The sequence below is a fragment of the Pteronotus mesoamericanus genome, unplaced genomic scaffold, assembly GCF_021234165.1.
Source record: "Pteronotus mesoamericanus isolate MK-2021 breed Mesoamerican mustached bat unplaced genomic scaffold, CSHL_Meso_final contig_42, whole genome shotgun sequence".
Lineage (NCBI taxonomy): Eukaryota > Metazoa > Chordata > Mammalia > Chiroptera > Mormoopidae > Pteronotus > Pteronotus mesoamericanus.
In genome coordinates, this window is record NW_026555157.1 from 16,277,392 (window position 1) to 16,291,836 (window position 14,445).

General features: G+C 34.2%; 1 protein-coding gene and 1 pseudogene across 2 annotated transcripts in view; one reads left to right on the forward strand and one right to left on the reverse strand.

Moving 5' to 3' along the window:
• EPHA6 (EPH receptor A6) overlaps positions 1-14,445 on the reverse strand; it is an 877,165-nt gene that overhangs the window by 534,778 nt on the left and 327,942 nt on the right. The gene's annotated exons all lie outside the window — the stretch shown is intronic.
• On the forward strand, positions 9,309-9,610 carry LOC129073732 (non-histone chromosomal protein HMG-14-like; annotated as a pseudogene).

The window sequence follows — 14,445 nt, forward strand, 5'->3', positions numbered from 1 at the left end:
TGCTTACCTGAAGAAACAAAAAAAAGCTGCAAATGACCAAATTAACCTTACACATAAAGGAACTAAAATAAATCAAAGCACAGAAAGAGTAGAAATAAGAAAATAATAGATATCAGAGCAGAAATAAATAAAACAGAGTCTAAAATATTATACAAAAGATGAATCAAACCAGAACCAGATTCTATTAAAAAATAAATTGATAAATCTCTATACAGACTCAGAGAGAGAGAGAGAGAGAGAAGAGGAAAAACCCAAATAGAATTAAAAATGAAAGAGAAGTAACAACAGGCACCACAGAAATACAAAGGACTTAAGAAAATATTACAAACAACTAATACACCAACAATTTGGAAAAAAATGAATAAATTCCTAAAAAACATACAAGCTTCCAAGACTGAATCAAAAGCAATCAGAAAATCTGAACAGACCAATTACAACTAATGAAGTCGAAGAAGAAACAAACAAAAACAACAACAAAAAACTCCACACAAACAAATGCTCTGGACTGAATGGCTTCACAGGGGAATTTTACCAAATATTCAAAAAAGAACTAACACCTGATCTTTTCAGACTATTTCAAAAGAATTTAAGAGGAGAGAAGACTCCCAAGCTCACTTTATGTGGCCAGTATTATCCTAATTCCAAAACCAGATAAAGACAGTACAAAGAAAGAAAATTATAGGTCAATATCCCTGATGAATATAGATGCTAAAATCCTCAACAAAACATTAGCAAACCAAATAGAGGAATACATTAAAAAGATTATACAGCATGATCAAGTGGGATTTACTCCTGGGATATAAGATAGGTTCAACACCTGCAAATTAATTATTATGATGTATCACCTAAACAAAATGAAGCATAAAAATCATATGATCGTATTAGTAGGTGCTGAAAAAAGTATTTGACAAAATCCAGCACTCATTTAAATTTCAACAAAATGGAAATAAAGAGAACATATGACATATATGACAAACACACTGCTAACATCATATTCAGTGGGAAAAACTGAAAGTGTTTCCTTTAATTGGAAACAAGACAGGGATGTCCATTCTCACACCTCTTATTCAACACAGTACTGGAAGTCCTAGCCACAGGAATCAGACAAAAATGAGAGATAAAAGGCATCCCAATTGAGAAGAAATAAAATTGTCATTTGCAGGTGAAGTGATACTGTATATAGAGGACCCTAATGATTCAATTAAAAAAAACTACTAGAACAAATAAAGCAATTCAATATAGTAGTAGGGTACAAAATGAATATTTATAAATTGGTTGCATGCTTATACACCAATAATCAACTATCTGAAATCTAAGTAAATAATCGCATTTACAATTGCATTTAAAAACGCTTAAGAATAAATTTAACCAAGGAGGTAAAAGACCTGTACTTGAAAACTTACAAGATAATGAAGAAAGAAATTGAAAAAGATACAAATAAATGGAAGCATGTACTGCGTTCATGGATAGAAAGAATTAACATCATTAAAATGTCCATACTATCAGAAGTAATCTATAGATTCAAGGCAATTTCTGTCAAAAAAACTAATGGTGCATTTCACACAACTAGATCATATAATCAAAAAATTTATATGAAACCACAGAAGACTGTTAATATTTACAGCACTTTTGAGAAAGAAGAACAAAGTTGGAGGCATCATGCTACCTGATATCAAACTAGACTATAAGGCAATAGTAACCAAAGCAGCATGGTACTGGCATAAAAACAGATGTATAAATCAATTAAACAAAAAAGAGAGCCCAGAAATAAACCCACATCTACATGGTCAATTAATATGTGAGAAAGGAGGCAAGAACATACAAAGGGGTAAAGATGGTCTATTCAATAAGGGTGTTAGGAAAATTAGACAGCTACATTACAAAAATGAAACTAGACCATGTCTTACATCATATACAAAAATATACTCAAAATGGATTAAAGACTTAAGTGTAGGACTCAAGACCAATAAACTCCTAGAATAAAAAAATATGCAGTAATATCTCGGATATTTCTCTTAATAATGTTTTTTTTTCTCTGATACATTTCCTTAGGCAAAGGATGCAAAAGAAAAAATAAACAAAAAGGTATTATGATATTACAACTTATATTTAAGCCCTTTATGCATTTTGAGTTTATTCTGGTATATGGTATAAGTTGATGGTCTAGTTTCATTTTTGAAACACCATTTATTGAAAAGGCTGTTTTTACTCCATAGTATGCTCATACTCCCCTTGTTGAATATTAATTGGCCATAGAATCCTGGGTTTATTTCTAGGCTCTCTGTTCTGTTCCACTGATCAATGTGTTTGTCCTTATGTCAGTACCAGACTGTCTTGATTAAAGTGGCCTTGTAATATAGTTTAATGTCAGGTTTTGTGACCTCTCCAACTTTGTTCTTTTTTTCTCAGGATTGCTGAGGCTATGCAGAGTCTTTTTTGGTACCATAAAAATTTTTGGAATATTTGTTCTAGGTCTGTGAAAAATGCCACTGCTATTTTAATAGGAATTACATTGAATATTTATTTTTTAATTTTTAAAAAGATTTTGTTTCTTTATAGAGAGACAGGAAGAGGGGGAGAGAAACATCCATGTGTGAGATATGATATGTTAATTAGTTGTCTCTTGCATGCCTGCAACCAGGCCTGTGCCCTGACTGGGAATTGAACTGGTGACCTTTTGGTTTACAGGCCAGCACTCAATCCGAGTCACACCAGCCAGGGCCGCACTGAATCTTTAGATTACTTTGGGTAATATGGACATTTTAATGATGTTAATTCTTCCAATCCATGTACACAGTATAGGCTTCCATTTATTTTTATCTTCCTCAGTTTCTTTCTTCAGTGTTCTATAGTTTTCTGAGTACAGGTCTTTTACATCCTTGGTTAATTTATTCTTGGGTACTTTAGTTTTCTTGTTGCTATAATAAATGGGATTTTTTCCTTAGTTTCTCCTTCAGATAATTGTTGACCTACAAGAAAGCCATCAAATTCTGAATGTCGACTTTGTATCCTGCTACTTCGCCAAATTCACTTACTAGGTCGAGCAGTTTTTTGGTGGAGTATATAGGGTTTTCTATGTACAGATATCATGTATTTGCAAATAATGACAGTTTTACCTCATCCTTTCCTGTTTTGATGCCTTTTATTTATTTTTCTTGTCTAATCACTGTGGCTAGAACTTTCAGAACTATGTTGAATAAGTATGCTGAAAGTGGGCACCCTTGTCTGGTTCCTGATCTTAAGGAAATGTCTTTGTTTTTGTCCTTTGAGTATGATGTAGGCAGTAGGTTTTTCATATATACCCTTTACTATATTGAGATATGCTCCCTCTATTTCCACTCTGCTGGGTGTTTTTATTATAAATGGGTCCTGGATTTTGTCAAATGCTTTTTCAGCATCTGTTGATATGGTCATGTGATTTTTGTCTTTCATGTTGTTTATGTGATGTGTTATGTTTATTGATTTCCAAATGTTGTACCATCCTTGCATCCCTGGGATAAATCCCACTTGGTCATGGCATATGATCTGTTTAATGTATTGCTGGATCTGGATTGGCAATATTTTGTTGCGGATTTTAGCATCTATTTTCATCAGAGATATTGGCCTGTAATTTTCCTTCTTTCTTGAATATTTACCTGGTTTTGGATTTAGGATAATACTGGCTTAATAAGAAGAGTTTGGTAGTCTTCCCTCTTCTTGAAATTTTTGGAATAGTTTGAGAAGGACAGGGGTTAGCTCTTCTCTAAATGTTTGGTAAAATTCACCTGGGAAGCCTTTTGGTCCAGGGTTTTGTGTGTCGGGAGTTTCTTGATTACTGCTTCAATTTTGCTAGTTATCATAGGTCTTTTCAGGCTTTCTGATTCTTTTTGATTCAGTTTGGGGAGATTGTATATTTCCAGAAATTTGTCCATTTTGCCTAGGTTGTCCAGTTTCTTCCAGTATAGTTGTTCATAGTAATTTCTTGCAATCCTTTTTATTTCAGTGGAATCGATTGTTACTTCTTCTTCATCTCTTATTTTATTTATTGGGTTCTCTCTCTTTTTTTCTTGATGAGCCTGGTCAAAAGTTTATTGATTTTGTTTATCTTTACAAAGAACAAGCTTCTAGATTTGTTGAATCTTTGGATTATTTTTTATGTCATTTAATTCTGTTATGTCATTTAGTCTTTATGTTATTTAATTCTGCTATGATCTTGACTATTTCCTTCCTTCTACTTGCTCTAGGCTTTATTTGCTGTTATTCCTCTAGTTCATGGAGATGTAGGGTTAGGTTGTTTATTTGAGATTTTTCTATCTTTTGTTGGTGGGCTTGTATTGATATGAGCTTTCCTCTCAGAAGTACCTTCACTATGTCATTCATTATTTTAAACATGTTATTCAGTCTCCATATATTTGAATATTTTTCATTTTTTCCCTTGAGGTTGTTTTCTAGTTCCAAGCCATTGTGATCCAAGAAGATGCTTGTTATGATTTCAATTTTCTTGAATTTGTTAAGGCTTGTTTTGTGTTCTACCATGTGGTCTAACTTTGAAAATGATCCATGTGCATTTGAAAAGAATGTATAGTTTACTTCATTGGGGTTAAATGTTTTGAAAATATCAATTAATTCCAATTGATCTAGAGTGTTGTTCAATGCCACAATATCCTGTTGATTCTTTGTTTGGAAGATCTATCCATTGTTGACAGTGGGGTGTTAAAATCCCCTATGATGACTGTATTGCTGTTAATCTCCTTTTTAAAATCCTCCAAGATTTCCCTTATGCATTTAGGTATTCTTATGTTGGGTGCATATATGTTTACAAGGGTTATATCCTCTTGCTGGGCCACTCTCTTAAGTATGTAGTGACCTTCTTTGTCTCTTGCTATGGCCTTTGTCTTGAAGTCTATCTTTTCTGATGCAAGTTTTGTTACCCCAGGTTTTTTTTTCCAAGTCTATTTGTTTGGAATATTTTTTTCCATCCCTTCACTTTCAGCCTGTTTAGATCTTTTGTTCTGAGGTGGGTTTCTTATACACAGTATATATATGGGTTGTGTTTTCTTATCCATTCAGCTGCCCTATGCCTTTTCATTGAACATTTAGGCCATTTACATTTATGGCTATTAATAATAGGTACTTATTCACTGTCATTTTTCAGTACCTGTATTTCTCTCTCTTTCTCTCTTCTCCTTTTTATAGCAGTCCCTTCAGCATTTCTTGCAGTGCTGGCTTGGTAGACATGTACTCTTTTAGCCTTCTTTTGTCTGGGAAACTCTTTATTTTGCCTTCCATTTTAAGTGAGATCTTTGCTGGATAGAGTAGCCTTGGTTGTAGGTCCTTGTTTTACTTTACCTGGAATATTTCTTGCCAGTCCCTCCTGGCTTGTAGTATTTGTTGAGAAATCATCTGATATCCTTATTGGAGCTCCCATGTATGTTATTAGCTGTTTATCCCTTGCTCTAGAGATGCCCTTTATTCAGCTTTTGTGGGTTCTCTTGTTGTACTTGGGTTTTGAATATTTATGGTTCATTCATTGGTGGGTTCTTTCCTTTGGCCAGCTGACTGAGAGTCACAGCCTTACCACATCTTCTGTGCTGTTGTACTGGTGCTGGCAGAATAAAGCAAAACTACCCAGAAAACAAAACCCACGCCTGCAAAAATATCCTCATACCATGTCATCAATATTAACAGCAAATGAGCAAAGATTATAAAGGTGGAAAGAAATTAAGAATACTATAAAATAGGAAAAAAGAATATGAGATTACTAAAGAAGAGAAAATGATTTTGAGAGGGAAGAAGGAGGAGAAATAATAAGAGTATGGGATAGAAACAAGCTGAAGAAAGGAATAAAATAGAATTTAAAACATAAGTAAAGAAGGAAAGGTGATAGCAAAATGGAGTAAGACAAGGGAAGAATATGAGGTTAAAATAATATAGAAAACATAGTGAACTAATAGGAACAAAATTGAAGAAAAACCACAACAGGGTCAATTAACAATGGCAGGTGATCAAAGATATAATAAAGATGCAAAAAGAACAAGAATATTATAAGAAAGAGAAAAGAGAATATAAGATGTCTACAGTAAAGAAAAATGATTTTGAGAAGATAAAGAGAGGGTAAATAATGACATTAAGGAATAGAATCCAGACTAAGAAAGGAAAAAATAGAATCCCTCCCCCCCCCCAAATATATAAGCAAGGGCAGGAGGAAGGGAAAGGGGAGTAAGAAAAGGGGAGAGTTACCTATAAGATCTGAAATAAAAAAATAGTGAACAAATAGGAATAAAGTTGAAGATAAACAGCAATAACTGCAATATCCATGCCAAATAAGCAACAATAAATAAAGGTGGGAAGAAAATAAGAACATTAAAAGAAAGCAAAAAAGAATATGAGCTGACTAAAGGAAAGAAAAATGATGTTGAGAAGATAGAGGAAAGAGAAATAGTAAGACTAAGGCATAGGAACAACGCACAGAAAGGGGGAAATAAAATTGAAAACAAAAATAAGAAAGAGCAGGATGAAGGCAAAATGGACTAAGACAAGGGAAGGGCACACTGTGGATTTGAAATAAAAATAAAATAAAAAATATAAAAATATAAATAAGAAGAATAAAAATAACAGACAAAAAATAGTGAATTAGTTGGAATATAATTGAAGTAAAAGAATAAACGTTAAACGGCTTTGAGAGGAAAAAAATAATGCCAATTCTGAAGGAGAATGAGGTGGAATTTGTCTCAGCAGAGTTTGAGACGAATTCTGTCTTCCTTTGGATCTGCCTCTGGCCTTTTTATCAGCTCAAGGCCCAGGGGTGGGTCATCCAACTTCAGGCAGCACTGCATGTACCATCTTCACTTGTTTCTAGAGAGGGCTTCTATTGCAATTGGCAGAGTGGGACCCCTGGGTCTCCTGTGGGAGGCACTGTTCAGTCTTCTTGAAAAATTGTGGGTGTGTTCCCCTGCTCCTGCACCACGCATCTTGGTCTGTCTCAGCTTAGTTCCAAGAATGTCTAGTTCCTGATGAATTAGCTGTCTGTTTCAAGGGAGGGGCCAATCTGTGTAAGTGGGTCAGCTCTTTCTTGCTTGGTGCCAATGGCAGCTTTGAGTGTTAGCCAAGGCTGGGCGAGGCCCTGATTCCCCCTTGCTGCACCAATTTCTGATCTTCCTGTGTTACTGGCCCCAGTGGAATAAGGCCCTAGGAACCAGTATATTTTGTGTCCCTGAGAGAAGTAAAAATGGGCACTTTTGGCATTTCTCTACCTGTCTTTCTCTTGTGGATATTCACCCTGCAGGGGGTTCTTGAGCCTGTCCTGCCTGTTCTGCAGAGCTTCCCTGTTGGGTGCAGCGCTTGTGATCCTGCTGGAGTTGAGGGTTGGGTACATCCTTTCCTGGAAGAAATCCTGGTTTCTCATCTCCAGCCAAGGGAAACGTTTTGAGTGGCAAAGTCTGATAAACTAACTCTAGGTATAGGCTAGCATACACTTTATTAAAACTTTTGAGTTGATTAATTTGGCACTCAGAAAGTCATTTTAGTTAGACATGAAGTCTGATAAGGTCTAAGTACTGGCATTTAACTTGAGAAAAAGGCATTATTTCAAGATGTATGACTAGAAAATGGAACTGATTACAGTTTAACAATTAAGTTTTTGAAGCTGAGAGCTATACTACCATGAAAGCTACTAGTCTAGATTACAAGAGTTAGAAACTTAAAAGCAACCATTGGGCCCAAAATTATACATGTAGGAAGCAGGCTGAAAGGTCTGCTTAGCTTCCAAGGATAGAAATATTGTAAAGTACATGCTTGCAGATATGGTAAAGGATGTCTTGGGGAAGGAAGGGCTTCCCAGGAGATAAAACCATGGGCCATGTAATAGTAGAGTGAAAAGTTAATTCCAGGGTACAGAACCTAAGAAGCAAAGATGATCCCCTTACCTTTGAAAACATAACACATTGCATTAATTGTGTTGTGAGATAAGCTTTTGCTTTAAAATAAACCTTGGTAAGAGAAGTTCAACTTGAGAGTGATCATCACAGAAAAAAATGTTTTTGTAAAAATGTATGGTGAAAGATACTAACTTAATTTATTGTGATCATTTTGCAATATATACAAACATGAAATCATTATGTTGTATACCTAAAATTAATATAACATTATGTCAATTATACACAAATATAAAAAAAACCTTGATAGTCTCTTTTTTTCTGATAATGATAATCTTAATTTTAAGATGTGTTAAAAAAGGATTTAGCAGTAGTTTGTAAAATGAAGTACCATGGCAAAGAAATAGATCTATTATTCCAAAATAATGGTACAGAGAATTATTTTAGGTATGTATTTTTATAATTCTACATATACTTTTAAAAATCTTTAAATAGTGAGGCCATTGTATTATTTTGAGATTCAATTTAAAAACAGCTGATTCAATTTAAACTGTAACATAGAACTAAGCAAATCCTGCCATTTAACTGTACTGAAGGCATGCCAGCTGCTGAAGTACCCAATTGTTTAAGACATCAATTGGTTAATTTAATAAAAAAGAGATTTGGAGTATGAACACATTCACAATGCTGACATACAGGATCTTCCCAGGTGTTACAGCCAGAAAAGTCACACATGTCCATGCATGCGCGCGCGCACACACACACACACACACACACACAATCAACACTAACACCTTTAAAATCATTGATATTATATCTTTAACATTTTATGTAATATTAGAAATTACTTTCAATTTAATTAAAGAAAGTAAGACATTAAGGAAGTAAAATTTTATCTAGAATAACCTACCTATTTTTATATGAATTCACAAAGAATATGAATAGCTTTAATGAGAAAACTCTTTGCTTTTGCCTCAAAATACGTAGCTGACAGGCTTTAGAGCTATGACACTACTGTTTTAATTCATAAAATATAGCCAGACATAAAATGCAACTGGGCAACAACATAATTTAATGTAATCTCATTTTGTCTAATTGTAAATAAAGTCATACTAATTACTATTGCCCTGACAGGTGTGGCTTAGTTGGTTGGGTGCTGTTCCACAAAGCAAAAGGTCACAGGTTCAATTTCTGGTCAGGGCACACGCTTGGGTTGTAGGTTCTATTCCCAGTCTGGGCACACACAAGAGACAACCTATCAGTGTTTCTCACATCACTGTTTCTTTTCTTCTCTCTCCCTTCTCCTCTCTCTAAAAATAAACAAATAAAATCTTTAAAAAAAAGTAGAGTTTGAGTGGTGGGAGAAGTGGCAGTGGCCAGACAGCCCAGGTTTGCAAACGTTCTTGGCGAGCCCCAGCCCCGAGGCACCGGGCACACACCTGCCCAGCCACCAGGATGACCACGAGGAAGGTCAGCTCTGCCAAGGGGGCAGCGAAAGAGGAGCCGAAGAGATCAGCGAGGTTGTGAGCAAAACCTGTTCCTGAAAAAGTGGAAACCGAGTCAAAAAAGACAGCAGGAAAAGATACACTTGCAGGAAAAAAGTGCAAATGAAAGGGAAAAGGAAAGCAAAGGGAAAACAGGCTGAAGTGGCTAACCAGGAACCTAAAAAATATCTACCTGTGGCAAACAGAGAAACTACAAATGAGGAGAGACCAGCTTCGGATGAAGCAGGGGAAAAACAAGCCAAGTCTGATTAATGCCATATATCATGTCATATCAGTGGTCCCTGTCTCCCTTATTGTACAATCCAGAGGAATATTTTTACCAACTATGTTGTAAAAGCAAGGTTTTTGGAGTGCTAGAAACATTTTTAAGGATGGGAGAATTCTACCCCTTGCTTTTTTAAAAGTGTAAATGCTTTTTGAAAAAGAGGTCAAATCATTTGATGGTTGTTTATTTTTTGGTACAGCCACAAATAGTGGGATATTGAATATGGGAGGCTTTCTCTTGGGTGTCAACTTAACATTCCATAGATGGGAGTAGTTTTTATGTCCTATAATACAAAGCATACCAAATGGCAATTTAGAGCCAGTCATGCATTTACTGTGTCTTGAACATTTTAAATTACTTCTCATGTTTTTGGTAGAATTGTTTCCTAAAGAAAACCACTCCTTGATCTTGGCTCTCCCTGTCAAAATTCTGTGCACTCTGTTACATCTTTGTTGTGGTAGTCCAGTTTTTCTAGTAACTTTGTTAATGTGCTGTGAAAGATTGAAAATTCAATTATGTAGTATATATGATATTAAACTGAATTAGTTGGACTTTGATGTAACAATGTATCAACATTTACAGTATTGGTACGTGGTACTTTTTTAAGAAAATTAGTCCCCAAATTTTAAGATGGAAAGTCATTGGAATAAATTCAGAAAAGAATCACAACTATATTATTTTAGATACTTAGTACTTATGTTAAGAATTGTGTACAAACTGAAATGTCTGTGTACTTATCCTCAAAACAGCCAATAAAATCTCATGAAGAAAAATCATACTAATTACTTATGTTAAGACTTTTATTCCAGTTCTAGGTATTCAGAATTGTTCTGTAGTCATTAACTCATCACTTTTCACAGCATTCAAATAAAAGTTTGAATAAAAATATCTATATTTATACATCAGTGAAATAACTAAAGTATACTTTGTGGTAGTAATAACAAAGGAGATTCATGTTCACTGCAGAAAATGTGATGAGTATATAGATAAGCAAAAATCATCCCCAATCAGACTGAAGCAAAACTTATTTTGCTAATATTATAATGTATATCCTTGAAATATTTTTCTATGTATATATAATAAATTAATTTTATTTGTGAACATATACATGTATATGCATTCTATTACAAATCATTATTTTCATTTAATAAAATATGAACATCTTTCTGTGCTAGGTAGATTTCTACATAATCATTTAAATGGTTGTATATCATTTTAGTTTGTATATTATATACAGTAATTTAATTAGCTGTATCCTTTTATTATACTTTAAGTGGTTTCTATTTCCTTATAGTTTGAACAAAAAGATAGTTTTGTTGGAAATTACCTAATGCTTATGCAGAATTGTTTTCTTATGATAAATTTCTAATGGGACTGTGGAGTATGGAAAGCAATTAACATCGTTTCAATATACTATTGAATTGCTAGCAGAAAGGTGTTATTGATTCCAATAGTTTTATATGAATAGAATGGTTTTCTTGCCAATTAATCTCTATTAACATTTTTATATTATTAAATAATTCTTAATTTAAAATTGTCTATCATTATTTTAATTTGTATTTATTTGATTTCTTGCTACACATTTTCCTAAGGTTATGGAATTTTTTTTTTTTTTTTTTTTTTTGCTTAAACCTCAGTCATTTTCTAAGGTTATGGAATTTTCTATGATTTTTACTTACACCTTAGTCAAAGAACTGCAATGATCATGGACTCTACTTGATTATACCTTCTCTTCTGAAAATGAGAAAACATACTCAGGCCACATGTAAAAATTAGAGAGATATATGTGAAAACCCTTTATGAATTTCAAATGCAAAATGTTATTAAGTGAAATGAAGCTAAAAAATTAAAAGAGATGAATGCTATCACTTTCAGTTGAGACTGAAAAATAAGATGAGCATTTTCAAATAATGTTGAAAACAATGTAAAACCTGAGTGAAGAAAATAATAAACCTGGTTCAACATATATACATTCTTCCTTCATAGGAAACAAAGGGGCAATTAGCCATGTTTAAATATTTTTAATATAAATTTAAAAAAAATATTTACTTTTAGAGAGAGGGGAAGGGAGGGAGAAGAGGGACAGAAACATCAATGTGTGCTTGTCTCTCACATGCCCCATATTGGGGGCCTGGCCTGCAACCCAAGCATGTGCCCTGATTGGGACTTGAACCAGCAACCCTTTGCTTTGCAGCCCGGCACTCAATCCACTGAGCCACAACAGTTAGTGATAAATGTTTGTCTTTATTACCTGTGGCTTTATGGTCCCAGCAGTGACCGATGTTTCAGCAAAACAAAGGTTGTGGCCTTACATTTATCATTCACATTATTCAAGCTTCCTTATTTAAAACATACCAAATTAGCTCTAGAGTCTTCTCTCTATATAAAACTATATGGAAAATAATATATCTTTGAAATACCAATAAAGAAAATGTCAACTCTCTTAAAGGTATTTTCTTCTAGGGTAGACTTCTTAGAGCCACTTTCTTTTGCACAAAATCAACAAGGCTTGTTGAAACTAGAATGATTTATTGATATTTCTGACAAGACTAAGACACATTTAGCTCAAATTCATTAATTTTCCATAACAGTAGAGAAAACATGACATATGAACAATAAAAATTTATAGATTCTAAACAGCCTATTGGTAATGAATTTATTAAAATTATCAATATAAAATTGATAATTCTGTGTATTTCTTAAACTTATTTTCAATACTGTTTCCCTTTATATAATCAAGCCTATAATGTGAAATTGTAATGATAATTTGTTGGGAAAAAGTCAGTATTAGGAGGGAATTTCACTGAGGAACAGTTATTTGTCTCAGGAAAATTTTAAACTGTTGTTTAATGAGAACACATGAGGGAGATATAGTAATGTTATTTGGTTATAGAAAATACAAGCCAAAGTAGCAAAATGAAACAAATAAAAATGTAGGGTATAATTGTTTGAAAGATCACTGGGACAGCCCTATCCAAAAAGGCAGAGGCCAGGGCATCTCCTTGGGAACCTTTATAGCAGAAGTTTGTGGACCTTTTCTCTGGGGTATGGCTGCCAGTATGATGCACCTTCAACAACCCTTGGCTGTCTCATTCCCATTCCAAGTTTCAGTTCAAAGAAGGTGGGTTTTAACTGAGCCAGTTGTGCCTACTGCTGGATAGCTACTGTGCAATGAATCCATCCAAATAGAAGTGACACTAAAGAGAGTAAGATTTGGATTTCTTAAACAGATTTGGTGTTCATGTCTAATATCTAGCTTTCTTATTTGCCTTTTTTAGGAACAATCAACCAGTGTGTGTCTACTATTGATAGTTTGAAATCGCTCTCTGATATCCTGGCATATTTTGAGACCAGACTCCAAATAATCTGGTTGAATGCCATTAAAATGATGAATCCTTAATTCATCATAATGTGGTGGCTTCTTGGTCTACTGTCCACAATGGATTTACCAGATGTATATGTATTTTATAATATTTTTCACACTTGTCTTAATTGTGGGAAATTTTTTTTGATGACCAGAAATTTCTACCAATACTTTTAGCTCATTGTTTTGGACTGAACTGTGTTCTTCCAAAATTTGTATGTTGAGGCCCTAACCTCCAACACCTCAGAATGTAACTATTTCGAGACAGGAAGTATAAAGAGGTGATTAAGTGAATATGAGGACCTAAGGGTGAGCTCTAATCCAATCTGACTGATGCCTTTATAACAGGAGATTAGGATACAGAGAGACACCAGGGATGCCCACAGAGGAAAGGCATGTGAGGACACACTGAGGAGGCAGTCATCTGTAAGACAAGGGTAGAGGTCTCAAAAGAAACCAAATCTGCAGACACCTTGATCTGGGATTTCTGGCCTCCAGAACTGTGATTAAATAAATTTCTCTTTTTAAACCATCCAGTATATGGTATTTAGTTTTAAGCCGCCCTACCAAACTAATATGCTCACGTTTGTTTAAATATCTTGAGGATAATATTTTACAACACAATATAAATCCCAGTTCCTTCCTGAATATGCTAGCATGTCACTTTTTAAAATCCTTACCTAAGGATATGTTTATTGATTTTTAGAGTGAAGAGGGAGAGAGAGAAGGAGACAGGGAGAGAGAGAGAGAGAGAAGAGAAACATTGATGTGAGAGAGAAACATCCATTGGTTGCCACCTGTACATGCCCTGGGGGAGATCCAACCCACAATGTAGGTATGTGCCCTGACTAGTGATTGAACCCACAACCTTCTGGTGTACAGGACAATGCTCCAGCAAAATGAACCACCCAGCCAAGGCTAGTATGTCACTTTTGACATTTAAGTTTTAATACATTTCAAAAGCAGTTTATGACATTTTATGCCTACATTTATTACTGCTAGTAGGATATTTAACTTCTCACAATTTAACTCTTGATCTAGACAAAACCTCTTTAAAACATTTTGAAACATGCTCGATATATTTATACAGTATATGGCATAAGAAGTAATAGAAAATGACAATATATAGCAAGTTAGACAATATTAAATCATATTATATAGAAACCTGTCAGCTTATGAAATGATTTTATTGTTGTTGACCATGAATAACTTTTCAGAGCATCAGTTACCCAAGGTCAAAGCCATGGATAGCATGCTATCTTCTCAATAAAAATGTAAATATTCTTGATTCCCTAAAACTACAATATTTTGGTTGTGCTATGTAACTGGTCATTTGAGCAATAGGGCAGTAGATTGATGATGCTATTATTCAAAGGAAGCCAGCTGAGCTATTGATAGATAGTACAATAGTAAGTACATCTCTAAGTTTTAGAGTAATTTCTTTATTTTAGGACATGA